At 32.3% G+C, this 13556-nt stretch overlaps 1 non-coding gene across 1 annotated transcript; it reads left to right on the top strand.

The window, feature by feature from the left end:
- TRNAH-GUG lies at positions 4458 to 4529 on the top strand. The gene has a single exon. It is a non-coding gene; the product is annotated as a tRNA-His (tRNA).

The raw sequence follows: 13556 nt of genomic DNA on the forward strand, positions 1-13556 counted from the left end.
CCATTAGCATTGAATGCACAGCAAGAGATATTCTTCTGATCATTACTAGAAGAAGGGCCACTGTTCTTTCCTGGAATAGGATTCCCTAGTCAGGTCTACAGCTTCCAATAAGTCAAAGCAAAAATAATTTAACTAGGAACGTAAACAATCACCATCAGGAGTAGGAGGCCTAGGGACATATATCCGGGGAGAAAATTGGGCACCCCGAGCATCCCATATCCTACATGTACCATCATCGGACGATCTGCAGAGATTAACAAAGGCTCGTTTATAAAGATGCCAATGAAATAAAAGCACCTTTTTCGAAACACGCAAATAGAACCTCAAGACAACATAAAGACACGAGTAGTGACATAGTAGAGAAATATTCCACGGCTTAAATAATAAATTAACATCATAAATTCCATCTGAGGGAGTATGAATCAGAATGCATTTAATTTTCCAGCTTTGTGACCAAAGTGGTTATTAGTTGGTTCTCAAAATTGCAAAACAATAGACATAAACAAACACCAAATAAACAGCATGTAAGAAGATGACAAAGCATAGTGATTTATTAATTATTCTCCAAAAAAAAAAGCGAGAAAATAATGCACCAGATAGCGTACATGATGCCAAAAGAACAATTTGAGAAGAATTCTTACGAGAGAAGCTGGTACGGGGATCCAGGTCTGGGACTAAATGCGATAGCAGTAACAGTTCCAGTATGTCCCCGGAGAACAGAAATTGGTAAGCCATCTGGCAATCGCCACTACAAAAATTCAGATGGGTGAAGTCGTGAAGAGGCGAATATGTGGAAGTCATAATGGAATCATATACAGAAAACAATACAAGGAACTTACAATGCGGATCACACAATCATTTGAAGCGGATGCTATAAAAATGTTGTTCGAACTCACAGCAAGATCAGTTATGTCACCCTTACAAATGCACCAAAAACACAATTGTTAAGCACCACTTAAATATACAGTAACAAAATGATAGCATTCTCGTAGAGTACTTGGAACTCACTTCATGCCCTCGACAGCTGGCCAGGCAGTATGCAGTGTCCATTGACCATACTTTTACAAGGCGGTCATCTGAACCAGTGATTACATACCTTCCTGAGCGATCAAATATAGCTGCAGAATTTACAGATAAGTTCAGGTATGCAGTTCCTCTAATGGATTAGTCTATTATTAGAAATGGAACTTGACACTAAGATTCATCCTTAAACCATTAAATATTATACCACAGTACACAGCGTTTCTGTGTCCACGTAGCCTCTTGATGTTTTGCATCTTTTGTACCATTGAAGATGGTTTTGCAATGGCATAACATGCTGCACGTATTGATGGGGCACGATGATGTCTGGCAAAACCACCACCAATCTCCCTCAAACTAATACCACGAACCTGATCAGCATGCATATGAGGCCAGCGCATGCCAATAGGTGGTGCTTTGATATCGCTTCCAACTATTTCCTTGTCAGCTGCAAAACAAAACGAAGTACCATATATCAAACCAAGATTTTCAAAGAGAGTTTAGTAAATGATAAATTCTTAAGCCCCAAATAATTTATTAGAGGTATTGATATTATTATTATGTGATTATATCCGTATGCAAGTATATATACGTGTGTGTGTGTGTGTGTGTGTGTGTGTGTGTGTGTGTGTGTGTGTGTGTGTGTGTGTGTGTGTGTGTGTGTGTGTGTGTGTGTGTGTGTGTGTGTGTGTGTGTGTGTGTGTGTGTGTGTGTGTGTGTGTGTGTGTGTGTGTGTGTGTGTGTGTGTGTGTGTGTGTGTGTGTGTGTGTGTGTGTGTGTGTGTGTGTGTGTGTGTGTGTGTGTGTGTGTGTGTGTGTGTGTGTGTGTGTGTGTGTGTGTGTGTGTGTGTGTGTGTGTGTGTGTGTGTGTGTGTGTGTGTGTGTGTGTGTGTGTGTGTGTGTGTGTGTGTGTGTGTGTGTGTGTGTGTGTGTGTGTGTGTGTGTGTGTGTGTGTGTGTGTGTGTGTGTGTGTGTGTGTGTGTGTGTGTGTGTGTGTGTGTGTGTGTGTGTGTGTGTGTGTGTGTGTGTGTGTGTGTGTGTGTGTGTGTGTGTGTGTGTGTGTGTGTGTGTGTGTGTGTGTGTGTGTGTGTGTGTGTGTGTGTGTGTGTGTGTGTGTGTGTGTGTGTGTGTGTGTGTGTGTGTGTGTGTGTGTGTGTGTGTGTGTGTGTGTGTGTCTGTGCATGTGTATGAGTTAAACTCGCCAATAAAACAAGAATTTCTTTTCGAAATCACCTACAGCTCAAAAGGGAGAACGAGCCAGTGCCTAAAAGTGTTGGAGCACCAGCAGCTCCAATCATTTTATTTACATCACCAACCCCTCGTGAGGGATTAGGCCTATTTGAAACAAAGACCAATTGCTTTAGAAGCTCCACCAAGTGATCTTTTTTTACGTGAGAATACCTGAGGGTGCACATACAATGCCAAGAAACAAGTTAAATATTTGGGGTGGGAAGAAACCCCAAACCAGTCATTAACAAATTAGAAAATACAACGATATCATGATAAACTTATTCACAAAAAAATTCATTCCAAATTCACAGAAGTACTACAATAAGTGAGAGCAACACTATAAGTTACCTTTGAGCCAACTCAGTATAGTTTAAAGGAAAGGAATTGCCATCATCATTCTCCTCCCCACTACGCAATCCACTCCTCGAGTACCAAGCATGATATCTTCTAGGAAGAAGCTCATGTTCAAGAAGTTCATGTCGCAACAGTGCATAAGTTCTCTGGCATGGCCCAGATGAAAGTAAGTGGAGCATTAAAAAGTAAATTTCCCGGAGGTCCAAATCAATGTTAGGCGCAACATTATGAGGAATATCTGGGACTGGAATCTGCACATTCCCTGGCAATTTTCTGGAGATATTCAAAGGCTTCATAGGAAGTGAAACTGAATCGCCTTTTGGAGTATTTTTCCTAAGAGCCATTAGACCCTGTCAATTTGCCCGACACTGACGTCAATCATCAACGCAAACCGAACAGCTAGAACATGAATAGTCAAACAAAAAACAACAAAAAAATATAATACCTGCAACAAATAAGAAAAAGTAAAATAAGACCCTGGGAGATTTTCTTTTAGTCCTGCTATCCGGCAAATTACAATGGGAGAACAATGGAAATCTAGGGTATTGCAGACAAGATAACACTGAAACCTATGAATCTCCAAAATTTGAGCCAACCAAGTATTCCTATTTAATTCTTCGCAGCAAACTCTCTAAACCACTACATGATAAATGAAAAAGTGAAAAAAACCCAGCGTAGTATCCAACCTTGTACAAATGCTTAGTACTGTCTACTCCTAATGTTTAAAAATACAATCTTTGGTAATTAAAAGGATCATTCTGGCACCAGGACGAACTTGAAACTACAAAACTCAAGCATCCAAGATCAACAAGTCCATTGAATAACAACTTCAGTATCTTAACTTAAATAGAAGAAGGTTCCATAAGAAGTCCTGATAACTAAACAATACCCTAAACCCACAACACACATACAAAGCTTTCCATGAACAACGGTAAAAGAAATCTACAGCCAATCAAATGCAAGTTAACCTTCAATATGAATAAGAGGGCTTAGAGCCAATCAAATGCAAGTTATCTTTGATATGAATAAAAAGGGCTTAGGAAGTGTACCTCCTCTGGTGATGCCGCGTGAGCAGAGGAGAACTAAGATCACAGAGCAAATGAAACACTCCTCGTAAGAACTCCAAAACCATAATACATTGTCTCTGCAAAGCAACAATTAACAAAATAAAATAAAACAAAAACCCTAAATCAGAATCGCCCAATCTCTAACAACAAAAGAATCCAAACGCAAATCAAATCCAAAAGCATTGCAAAACAGAATTAAAGATTGAATACAGCACATGCACAATGCTAACATCAGTTCCTCAATACAAAATTAAGAACAAACAAATCTGCCCCACAAGTCAAGGAGATTGAAAAAAAAAAGAGAAAAGTTTGACGAACCTATTGAAGTCTCAAAGGCGGCGGTTAGAGAGTCGTCGAAACCTCTAAGCTTCGTTTAGGAATTGGAGGTTGAAGAAGATAGGGGGGTACCAAAAAAAAAAAAAAAAAAACCCAGATACCGAGAAATTGATAATAGGGTATTGTGAAGAGAGAAGAGGATCAAAATATCCAAAAGAAGCAGTTAAAGTTTTCAATCTTTGTGAAAGCTTTTTAGTAGTTTGCGTTGTTCGGTTTTTTTTTTTGTGAAAATTTTGGCAGAAGAAGACGAAAGGATTGTGGAGAGAAGAAACGCACTGGATAGAGAGAGAGAGAGCGAGCGACGAAACAGAACACAGCACCAGAAACGAACTCGACCCAAAACGCTGCGTTTTCTTGGATTTTATTCATTGGGTCTAGTCCGGTCACGTGCCATGGCCCATTAACAAAACCGAATGGTTATGATTTGGTTTAACAGATTCGAATAACAAAAGTGGCTGTAGTTTAGTGGTAAGAATTCCACGTTGTGGCCGTGGAGACCTGGGCTCGAATCCCAGCAGCCACATATTTTTTTGAAATTTTGTAGTGTTATTATATTTGGGAATATTTATTTTGATACATATGATTTTTTTTGGTATGTATCTAAGTTTTTAGAGTTCAAGCAACTTGTTATTATTAGCTTAATTATTAATTTCTTATGTTTTAAAAAATTGCTTAATTTTTAATTTTTTATATGTTTTTTTTTTAAATACATTAGTTACAAAATGAATGAAGTGGTAATCTATTCGAGCTATGTTTGAAACAAATAATCTACTAAATTTCAATGGGTTTTTTTTTTGGCAAACACTAATAAAAGTTCAATGGTTAAAAGTAAAATTTGATAAGTAATGTCCACATTGATAAGATCTTAGTTAATGATTAAGTATGTGAACTGAAACTAACGATCAAAACATTGTTTTCACATCTTTACGTCTCTTTTCTATCTTTTTGTTTTGATTTTATGTTGTACGACTTTTAGAAATATCAAAACCTTACTAAACAGATAAATGGTCTTATGAGTAACATGAGATACTGTGTGTTAAATCATGATTTACCAACTTTTTTGCTTTGAATTTGTGAGATTTGGTATGAATCCTTTAAAAATAAGAAATTATATAAGTTCAACAGTTTAGTTAGTAATTTGTTTAACCAGTATTTTTTCAATTTAAAAACTTATGTTTTATAGAAGTAAAGAGAATTTTAATATTTTCCTACGTATTTAGTCTAGGCTTAGGTATCGAATTTGCGAGGTTAATAAAAAAGACACTCTTTAAAAATTATTATTTTAAACATATACAAAAATTAAGCAAACATATTTAAAGATCGTAAACCTAACTTATTTAGAAAGAATATCAAAATATATCTAACTACTTTGATACACATGTATGACAAGTTCTTGACAAAAAAAAAATCTATACTAAATAAAAGGGGGAGCTATAAGCTTCTTAAGGTGTCTACATAGAATTTAAAACAGCCAATCAGAATTTCCAAAAAAAATCTATATTAAAAATTATTCTAAACAACCAATCAGAATTATTTCTAAATTAATGGAAATACCATAACTATGTACAAAGTCCCACATCGGCTATAAATTTTTTAGACAATAGTGCAAAATCAGTATAAATAAGATTAATATGCTTCCAACAACGAATGAGCATGAATAATTGATTTATCAGGCGTCCAAGTTTAAAAGTTTTATTCGGTTTGATCCAATTTTTTATTTGATCAAATTAAAACTTTAAAAAGTTTCAAAAAATATTATAATATTTAAAAATTTAAATATTATAAATATTGAAAGTTCTTAACTTTCATAAAGGTTTGAAAATATTATAAATACCTCCATAAAATTTTAAAATATTTTAACTATTTAAACTCTAAAAAAATGTTACAAATATTTAAACTTTAAGATATTTAAACTACATCTAAAGTTTAAAATATTTTAAATATTTAATCTCTATTAAAAATTTTAAACTTTAAGAATTATTAAATAATATATATCAAATTTTTTTAATATCTTGAAAATATCTTACTTATCTCTATCTGTGCTTTATATATTTTATGAGCTGTAAAACATTTTTTTTGGGTATAACTTTACAGATGATTTGATAATCTTGCAGTAAATTTTTTATTTTTAAGTCTAAAAAAGAAGGATTGACGTCACAAGACCTTGATTTGATGTTATTTGTGTTTAAAGAAGAAGGATCGACGAAAAGTTTCAATATGTGTGGATCTAAAACCGAATAATATGGATGAAATTATCGATAATTGGGTGCATGTGTTGACTATGCTGGTCTTCATGAATTGCACAAATTTTATGAGAAAAAAATGATTTTGGGCTTAGAGTTTGATGGGTCCACAAGTTGTGTGGTAGTCTAAAAAAGGGTTTCAGTGGAATAATGTGAAGAAGTTGACGAGGAAGAAGAAGAAAAATAGTATAACAAAGAACCGGACGGTAAAAGTAACGATGACAATTACCATAAAATTTGACAATGAAAACGACAAAAAAGAATATAAAGAATAAGAAAACATTGAATAAAAAACATGAAAACATAGGTGGTAGCGATCAATTAAATATAAAAAGAAGATAAATTCATGATTATAAATCTGTTTCGTTTTTCTGGTGGTCAAAGAAATGGTTTAGGATATGTGAGGTCATCAGTTTGATCCGTCTCACATAGACGTCGAGTAAAATTCATGATTTTTTTGACAGATTTGATTTTCTAACCTAACTGATTTTTATATTTTTAAAAATTTTGTATCTGAAATTTATTTTTCCCTTTATACTATTGAAATATTTGTAAGATAATACTTCATCAAAGGCCATCAATCATATATAATTTTTATCAAAATATATCAAATAAACTCACGCGTAGCGTGAGTTCAAAACCTAATAATAAATAATATGACAAGTTCATTACTTAAAGCTTTGCCACATGTCAGATGTTAGCTAAACCCTTAACTCATGACACCATATTCTCTTTTATCCATTTTATGGACGTTGATGTCATCTACATCCTTCTTATATTATGGTAGAGTGGCTTTGTAATATTAATATATACTAGATTAGGATCCACGGTGTACCGCGGGACAAATTATTTATAACTAAAACATTTAAATTTAAGTTGTATTTATAATTTTAAACCATATAATACTGAAATACCATTTATTTTTTTATATAATAATTATTAATCAATTTAATTAGATATGTCTATTCTCGGAAACTGATAGTGTTAACAAAATAATGAAATGATGTTTTACTCGTTTAACACCAACTTAATGATATTTTAAATTTATATAAATATCAATAAAACCCGTCCCGCTATATAACTCCGTTCCAAGATATTTTAACTCGCAGTACTATATAATCTTAATTTTTAATATTTATTGTTTTGTATTGTAAATATTAGATTGAGTTGATATGTTATTTATTAAGGTTGTAACCATTTACATTTTATAAGATTGACGCTTCTTATAAAGTTTAAATATTTATATTACTTAGAATTCTTAAAACGGTTGAGTATTTCTAATATTTGAATTTTCTTAAAAGTTTAAATATATTATTATTATTTTAAAGGTCTTCTGACCTTTTTTTAAAGTTGAAATATTTGTAATATTTAAACGTTTATGAAGTTTTAAAACTTTATAAAGTTTAAACATTATTAATATTTTTAACATTTTATAAAGTTTAACTTTCAGAAAAACATAAATATTTATAATATTTATACTTTTTATAAAATATAAATATTTATAATATTTAACTTTTTAAAAGTTTTAAATATTTATAATATTTAACTTTTAAAAAATCTTTAAATAAAGAACCGGAATATACCAAATAAAAGTCTTTTAAGTTTGAATGTCTCATAAATCAATCTTTCTACTCATTTGTATTATGAATCTTTTTGGTCTCTTTTATAGTATGACTCTGAACTATTGTCCAATTTTTTTAGGCGATGTGGGATATTATACCCGTATTTTTTATTCATCTATTGAGTAATAATGTATTATATGTCCGTTTTAAAAAATTTGTATTACTTCACATGCATGAAAAAATCACAATTTTTATTAACTAAATATATTATAGAATAATTCAAAATAATTTAAATATAACTTCAAATAAAAAATGAAAGGGAATCATTGAATGAAGTACAAAGATTTCCTTATTTTTTTTAAATCTTATCTATAATTAACTTTGAATTTTTGGTAACTAATATTAAAGTAAATGCATTAAATGTAAAAAAATTTCCAAAAAGTATTTTTGAGCAAAAACTGCTGCAAAAATACTAGTATAGATGGTTAGTGGCAGACCCACGAATTTTTTTACCGAGGTCAATTATATTAGTTATAATTTTTTCTCCATTACAGTCTTCTCTATAAAGTATATGTATATAAATAAAATTTGCTTGAATAAATTTTAATTGTTTTGCAACTATTTTTGTGATTAAAACGTTATTTCCTTCTTTTAAAGATATAAAATTTAATGGATATCAAAAGAGAAAGAAAAAATAGATGAAAAACAATGTTAAATAAGTGAGCTCTCGCTGTGGTAAAAAAAACAGTAATACAAAATTGCAAAATGACACAAACGATAGCCTCGATCCAGGATTTGCGGGTCAAAGACAAAGCTCTCTACCAAATCAGCCAACAATACGACAGAGATGCTAACCAAAATATCAAATATCTACATTTAAGGGGGGTCAGTTGACCCCTTCCTCTCAACGTAGGTCCGCCAATGTATATGCTCGTTTGAGTTATAAGATGAAAGGGAATTAGATTGTATAACCAAAAAAACTATAATTATTTATGTATTAATAACAATTTTGCCCTCCTTTTTTTTTTAACCACCTCCATTTATGACCATTTCAGAATTTTAGCTACCACCACCTCCGACCAACTTCTAGCAAACCTCCGGCCGGCATTCGACCTTTGGCCAACTTTCGGCCAACCTTCGTCCAACCTCCAGCCACAACACCACCTCATCTCCGACCACCACCCTACCTTCGGCCACCACCACCACCTTACATCTGGCCACCACCACCGCATATCTCCGGATAGCACCCCTACCCACCTCCGACCACCCTACCTCTAGCCAGCCACCACCCCATTATCATCACTACCACCAAGCCAACACTAAAATGGTAATTTTAATTACCCTCTATGTTATCTCATTTTTTTTAAATAGTATGTTATATTCTTCTATAGTTTTTTTATATGGTTATAAAGATATTTTTTCACCCTAAAATGTATGCAAGAATAAAATAATGTTTACTTTTTCTGTTTTGGTAATAGGGTTCTTATAATATGAGGAATTTAAAGTAAAATAGTGTTTAATTTTTCTGTTTTGGTAACACGGTTATTTTAATATGGGAAATTTCGTGCTTAAAAAGGTAATTTTATCCTCTCTGTTTTATAATCGTCCAACTCCCACAGGCCACTGCCTCATATTTTTAACAAGTATATTTCATACTAAGCTTTATTAATTCAATGTTGTCAAGATAATTCACTAGGTGGTGTGGGATAAAATGTATAGAGGTAAAATTGATGGAGGTTTGGGGTGTTGTGAGCTGGAGAAATTCAATGATGTGTTGTTGGCTAAGCAGTATTAGTGTTTAATTCATTTTCCGGATTCTTTATGTGCTCGGGTGTTTAGGGTCGATATTTTAGAAACAAGCATCCATTGATGGCAAAGAAAGCATACTCTCCTTCGTTTCAGTGGAAAAGTATTTTGTCAACTAAAAGTTTAGTGTAAAGAGGTGCACAATGGATGTTAGGGTCAGGGTGTAATATTTTGGTTTGACGCGATCCTTGGATTCCTGACCAACATCTCCGACATGCAAATGGTAGGTGCCGACAATTACATCCAAATCTAATGGTTAATCACTTGATTAATCCGCTCACTAAAGAGTGGCATTTACCTATTTTCCAGAAATTTATGGATCAGGAGGATATCCAAATTATAAGGAGTTTGCACGTTAGCAAATCATTTAAGCCAAATCGGTTGGTTTGGCATTATACGAAATATGGCGCGTACTCAGTTAAGTCGGTATATAAGTTAGCTCAAGCCATGATGGCAGAAATCGAGTACGGTCCCAGTTGTACTGCCGTGAAGGCTCAGGCTTGGAATGTATAAACAGTTTTCTGGCAAATAGCGTCTGGTTCTCTCCCGGTGACAGCGCGTTTAGCTTCTCGGGGAGTTTAGTGTGAAACGTTGTGTAAAAGATGTGATTTTGCGGCAAAAACTAATAATCACACATTCTTTTGACTGTCCTCATTCCTGTGAAATATTGGATTTGGTCGTCTTGCCCCCAGACAGTTTCCCATATGAGTCGGTGTACTCAAATTTGGATTTTATTTTTGACAATGGGACATTCTTTATTGGTTTAGGAGCCACTCATCATTCTATACCCTGGTTTGTTTGGTTCTTTTGGAAGGATAGGAATAAGAAGCTATTTCAAGAGATATAGTCAGAGCCAATAGATATTATTAATCAGGCTTTAGGTGAACAATTATTATGGGAGAAGGTCCAATTAGTCTCAAGGGTTATCTCGGGTTCTCCGGAACCCTTACATACCCCGGAGAAAATTAATCTCTGTCAAGTTGATGGTTCTTGGAAATCATTGTAACTTAATTTAGGCCTAGGCTGGTGGTGTGGTAATTGTGAGGATCAGACTTTAGTGTTGGGTGCAAGATCTCAAAGACGAAGTTCTTCCCCTCTGCATTCTTATCGGCTATGGAGTTTATTCTTTCTAGAGGAGTTGATTGTCGGAGATTTGAGACGGATTTTGCAGAGCTAGTTACGATGGTACAAGCCCTAAAGGAGTGGCCCGCCTTCTCTACGCTCTTTGATGAGTTTCAGGCTCTTAGTGTCACCTTGCCTCCTTTCACTCTCTCCAAGATTCTTCGGACGTCCGATGTGAAGGTTGGTTGTTTAGCTCGTTCTTCTAGATCATTAGTGTCGAGAATTACTTTTTTTTTTGTTAACCATTGGGCCACAACTGACCAACCCATTAGCCAAATCCCTACATTCATAGGGAGCGGGACTCAATCCCGGATGTGATGGTGTCTTGTGCATTAAAGACTTACCATTGGCCACTGCACTAAGAGAATTACCTTTATAAATAATTTTTCTCCGGTTTGTACAACCAATCAAAGAGTTTTGTTCTAATTATTGTTAAGTTGTAAAAAAATTATACCTATTAAAATAAATTTAATTATTTCCTATCACATTTAAAAATTTGCATAATTTAATGACTTTTTATTATTATTTTCACTAGTCTAGACTCTCTAGACTAATGTTTTATTCTTACAATTCATGGTAGAGTCCATACATGATAATTAATTACCGTTTTTCTCAATCACAGTTACTTTCCAAGAAGATATGGTTGATTTTTTATAAATTGAAAAATAATAGTATGACATAAATAGTTTTATTAATAATTATTACAATGATTGCATAAATGAATTCCTTTCTTTCTTCTCGCTTATTTCAATTTACTATTTCATTATTTTAATTTTTTTTTGTGATTTACAGTGTTGGCAATCAAAAGTAGTAGTATGATATTAACTTTAATTACATTGCCAACACATTTTCCATCTCGCTTATTTCAATTTACTATTTCATTATTTTTTTTTTTGTGATTTACAGTGTTGGCAATCAAAAGTTGTATGATGTTAACTTTAATTACATTGCCAACACATTTTTCATTAGTTTGTTGTATTTGGTTTCGAATTTAACAAAATTGCATACATATCAGTAAACAAAAATGATAGCAAATCTGCTATTAATTTCTATGTTCTAAATAAAATAACATCATTGGACAATTAGTATTTGATATTTTAGGATGTAATCTATTTGCTTTCTCTATTTTTTTCTAGAACCACAAATATTGTACCTTAAAATTGACCCAACCCGAACATAATAAGACCTATTAGGTTAAATTAGTAAATTAAACAAAATGGTAGCAAAACTGTTATTAGGTTATTATTTTTTAATTTCTATGTTCTAAATAAAATAACATCATTTGAAAATAAATATTTGATATTTTAGGATGTACTATATTTGCTTTCTCTATTTTTTCTAGAACCACAAATATTGTATCTTAAAATTGACCCAACCGGAACATAATAAAACGTATAGAAGAAGAAGCTAAAAAGTTTCTAAACTACCCAACCTACGAAACAAAGTCTTTTTTTCTATTTACATATTTTACCCCTGTTTTAGAAATCAGTAGACGTTAGTCGAGCGGTTGGGATAGGCCTAACGTCTAACGAGAAAACCAAAGATTAAACAGAATTACTTTGAAACTAGTTTTAGGGTTATTTTATTAAATTAATAATAAAATAGAAATATATAGTATTAAATATATCTATATAGATAATTCTGTTTATGTTAAAATAAAATATCAAATAAAATAAAACTATAGTATTGTCTTTAAAATTAAGGCAAACACATAAAACATAATTTTTAATTTTGTTTTATGATTTTCATTAAAAGTTTGTACATTAGTTATTGTAAAACATAGTAACTTTTAATTTAAATGTCTAAATAACAAATATATATATATATATATAATTTATATTTGATTTTAAAAATAATTGTTATATATAAAATTAAGTGGAAAGTAATCGAATTAATAGGTTATATTAGACAAGTATAATTAAATGATGGATGCTAAACGGGATTGATAACAGTACGTTCACCTTTAAGAATATTTTATTTATATGGGATAAATAAAAATAATTTATAAGTGAGCAGAAGGGATAAGGATGATGCATTTTATACTATATCTATAAACATATTATCGCCATCTTCTAGTGTCTTTGTATTTTGATTTCAAAAGAAAGTACCAAAGTAGGGCTGGCTGCTTATCTTTATTTTCTTTATTTTCTTATTAGTTTCTCCATCGGAAAATTATTTGAGATAAGACACACGCACAAAAGTAAAAATCAAATGGAACTTTTCTTATAAAATGGATAATTTTCTTTATTAACAAAATTGTCAACCATGTTATAAGCGTAATCTCTATATCCACGACCACGAACCAGTTTAAAATAGTCGTCATCGCTCCACGTTTAACCTTTCATATTCCTAACGATATAGTTTACGTATGGTTCTTTCTATATGTGGTACCTTTTTAATCCTATTAGCAATTCACATGGTTTTGTAACTTCAAAAAAAAAAAAAGCTTAAAATATTTAGGCTTAGATGGAACTTTTTTTTTTCTTAAGTTTTGCCATTTACTACAACATTACCCACTGACATGAACTGAACCAGTTTCGTACCTTTTTCCAGGATGTTCTCATATTAGAGAATCATGTTCGATGTTCATTGGATTTGCAAATTTGGACAAGTACACGTAATTAGAAAGTTATAGAATCTTGTGATATTTCTAGATTTATCGTACGACTGTGACAGCCAAAATACACAACGAAACAAATGTTTAAATGCAAAAAACAAAAGAATAGTAATTACTGGTCTACCTGTTAAGGAACAACACCAACACCTATTTTAGCTGTTATGTCCTACTAAAAAAAAAAAAAAAAAAAACCAAAAAAA

This window comes from Camelina sativa, chromosome 18, assembly GCF_000633955.1.
Source record: "Camelina sativa cultivar DH55 chromosome 18, Cs, whole genome shotgun sequence".
Classification (NCBI taxonomy): domain Eukaryota; kingdom Viridiplantae; phylum Streptophyta; class Magnoliopsida; order Brassicales; family Brassicaceae; genus Camelina; species Camelina sativa.